Source organism: Lactuca virosa, chromosome 5, assembly GCF_052849685.1.
Source record: "Lactuca virosa cultivar CGN04683 chromosome 5, Lactuca_virosa_CGN04683_v6, whole genome shotgun sequence".
NCBI classification, from domain to species: Eukaryota; Viridiplantae; Streptophyta; class Magnoliopsida; order Asterales; family Asteraceae; genus Lactuca; species Lactuca virosa.
The window spans coordinates 404,712,016-404,715,833 of NC_136430.1; positions in this window are offsets into that span (position 1 = coordinate 404,712,016).

Sequence of the window (3,818 nt, forward strand, 5' to 3'; positions counted from 1 at the left end):
ACCCTAGCCATTATTGAGTGTTGTTGAGCTTTGTGGTGCCATTTTTGTGTGATTGAAGTTTGAGAAGGAGAAGGAAGCTTGTGAGATCAAGAGGAAGCAAGAAGATCCAAAGTGGGCACATTTCCAGCTTATTTGAGGTATAAAGCTGAAACCTTGGCTACTCATTGCTTATATCTTGATTTGGGGCTATTTTCTATATTTTTCTAAGTATTAGTGAAGTTATATTCGGGTTTGGGTGTAGAAGTGGGTTTGTGCTTCAGATCTGGAACCATTGAGGGTTCCCATGGCATAAAGGTGCCAACTTTATGGCCATGGGAGACCCATGCATCTTGTAGACCTCCTTTTACGGCTTTTTGAGCAAAAAGCCCCATGCATGGACATCAAGTTCGAAGCTTTACGTATAAAATGGACCCTAGGAGGCCAGATCTATGGTTTTGACACATTAAGACCCATTATAATCGACTGTATAGTTTTGGACATAGAGGGACTTGGCGAGTCGTTCATGGGACTCGACGAGTCGTTCATGGGACTCGGCGAGTCGGGGGTGTATTTTCCACCAAATCCTTTCTGTCTATGGACCAGTTGTTAAGATTGAAGGTTCCCCCAGTTGTTTAGGTTCACTAGGGACCTGGAAATCATAGGACTCGGTGAGTGGATGAATAGACTCGGTGAGTTCAAGGCGATGTCCCAGCCACATGAAGACGGAATCGGCGAGTTCGAAGGGAACTCAGCGAGTCATAGACTGAACATCTTCTTATGGATGAAGATGAACTCGGCGAGTCGGTTGAAGATTGTCCGATGTGTTATTGAAGGCGAACTCATCGAGCTCTTGCTAGACTCGACGAGTAGGGACGGGATTATGGCATTTCGGTGGATACAGGGACTCGACGAGTTGACGGGCCAACTCGGCGAGTCGAGCAACCAGATGTTGACTTTGACCAAAAGTTGACTTTGATCATGAATTTGACTTTGACTTTGACTTGGATTGAGAGACCCTTGTAAGGGTTACAAGTATGAATTGATAACTTAGAAGAGTTGTCGTGTAGGGATTGAGGAGTCAGGGAGAGTCGATTTCCACACCGAGAGCAGTACATACACTACACGACTTCGAGGTGAGTTTCCTTCTAGTAGGGGTAGGTATACGGCCACAATGCCGACCCACAAGTGAGAGTGTGGACAAATGATTGTCTTCGTGATAATTATCTAGGATTGATATGTAATATGCTTGCTGTGCTTGATATGATTAACGTGCTTGATATGATTATTATGCTTAATTTGTGTTAGCAGTAGTAGGGGTGAAATAGTCCCCGGTTACCGGTTGAAAGATACTGAAGGGGAGGTTAGTTCCCAGTTACCGGTTGAAAGATACCGAAGGGGAGGTTAGTTCCCAGTTACCGGTTGAAAGATACAGAGGGGGAGTCCGGCTCCCGGCTATGCCTGACAGTTACCGGTTGAAAGATACCGATGATTATGCATTATTTGCTATGGGTATGATGGGGGAACTCACTAAGCTTTGTGGTTACGGTTTTTAGTTTTGGTTTCAGGTACCTCTTCGTCTAAAGGGAAAGAGCCGGTGGTGTAGCAGCGCATTACACACACACATGATTTTCGCATTGAGTTTTCTGGGATTGTACTCTGATTTTTATTACTACTGATGATATGGTTTTGAGACACGTTGTTATGTTTTATAAATTGATATGATATTGGCAATGTTTTAGTAAACTATTCTACAAGTTACTTAATTAAAAATGAAATTTTTGGCCTTGAAAATTGGGATGTTACATTATTTTGAAAACAATTTGTAAACAATGATGGTTTTGGGTTTATTTAAAAGTTCAAAATTTTTAAGAATTTTATGAATGTTACAAGTTGGTATCAGAGCCTTGGTTTGAGTGAATTGGAGGAACACTCGTGCGAATCCAGTCTCAAACTAAGGAAAAAGATTTTTAAAATGATTTTCAAATGGTTTTCAAAATATTCAAAGAGGATGCAATGTGTACGATCAGCCAGAGCCAGTAAGTAGACCCCAACATATCATATTGTTATTGATATTGTGATATGTTAGAACATCATGCTAGTATCAGGATAGGGATCTGTTGGATAAGGTGTCTAAGTCCATAACTATATTTGAGATGTACTTGACCCGACCCGGCATGGTCCATTTTGGTTGCGCTTCACCCGAACAATTTATATGGATAATCTTTTGAGAATAGTATAAGTTATGATTTGTTAATATATTATAAGTTCTAATATATTAATATGAAATCACATTATTTAATTAGTATTGATCTAAAATTAATTTATAATTAATTTGGTGATCAAAAGTGTGACTAATTAAATATGGACTCTTGTATTTATATAGTGTGGGCTAATGCTTATTTAGAATGGGCTAGGCTTGCATGGTAAGTCCATGGATAGTCCATGGAGGTTTAACCCATGGATCTCATGGAAATGAAAGGTCATGGGTATTAGGGTTTACATGGATGTAACCCTAATCCACCACACTATATAAAGGAGTCCTTAACACTTGAAATTGCACTAGTTTTTGTGTGAGAACTAAGGGTGGCCGATTTCTAGAAGTGTTCTACTATTCTCTCAAGTTTCCAAGGTTTGTGGTGATTTGTGACTTCCATTTGAGGCATCCACATTATTGGTGCTAGTCTCTCAAACTCCAAGCAATCAACCACTACTAAAAGGTATGTAACTCTACTAGCTTATTATGTTTCAAAGTTCCCCATGCCATGCTAGTTAGGTTAAGAACCTTGGAAAAGAAAATTTGCATGTATCTTAGTAACACATAGATCCAAGGTTTCTAGGGTTGCATGTACACCATAGGAGTGTTAGAATTCTCAAAACCCTTCAGTGGTATCAGAGCCTAAGCTTGTTTTCTTGATACTTGATGCAAATTGTTGAAAAAAGTCGAAAAATATGCAATATGCTGAGTGAACTCGCCGAGTACATGGGGGGACTCGACGAGTCCATGCCTAAAATCATCCTACTCGTCGAGTAGGTTCATGCACTCGACGAGTAGAATGCCCGGAGTGCATATTTCGAGTTTTGCTGCAGGAAATGGACTAGAAACATTACCCTAAACTGTTTTGGTCTTATAAAACTTGTTTTAGATGGTGTAATGGTTATGCTAATCCATTTTCAATAGTTATTATCAAAATTTCAAGTCTTATATGTGTTTTTATGATTCTTGAAATTGTTGATATGAATATTCATACACTTATGAGTTTATAAGTTCATAGGAATTATTTGAAACTTGCTTGGTAGTTTAATTCTTGATCATTATGTGTTTTAATGGAATCCATAATTTGTCCTCAAGTTATGGATTACCAAAAGTCACTCTTTTAAAGTCCATTAAATAAACACATAGGTTACATAAAATGAAAAGTCTCTCATTTTAATAAACCATTAACTCATAAGTTATGAAAGATGAAAAGTTTTGAAAGTTACAAAACTTGCCCTCAAGTTTTGGAACATGTAAAGTCTCACACATTTTAGTAAACTTTAGTTCCAACCCCTAGAATTTTAAAAGTTAAAATTCAACCCTTATACTTTATACTATTATAAGTTAATAATATATATATATATATATATATATATATATATGTATAAGAACAAGTTGTTTTACCGTTAGTAGGCCTCATTCATGAAGCCGATCTATAAGGGGGGCATAAGGTTGTTGCCTATAAAATGACAACTTAATGGGTGTCCACTCTCACCCACCGCTTCCTTGACTGGTGGAGGGTCGTTAGCCGAACGGGTAGGACAATGACTTTAATCCTAATTAAAAGTATGATGAATGTAAAGTA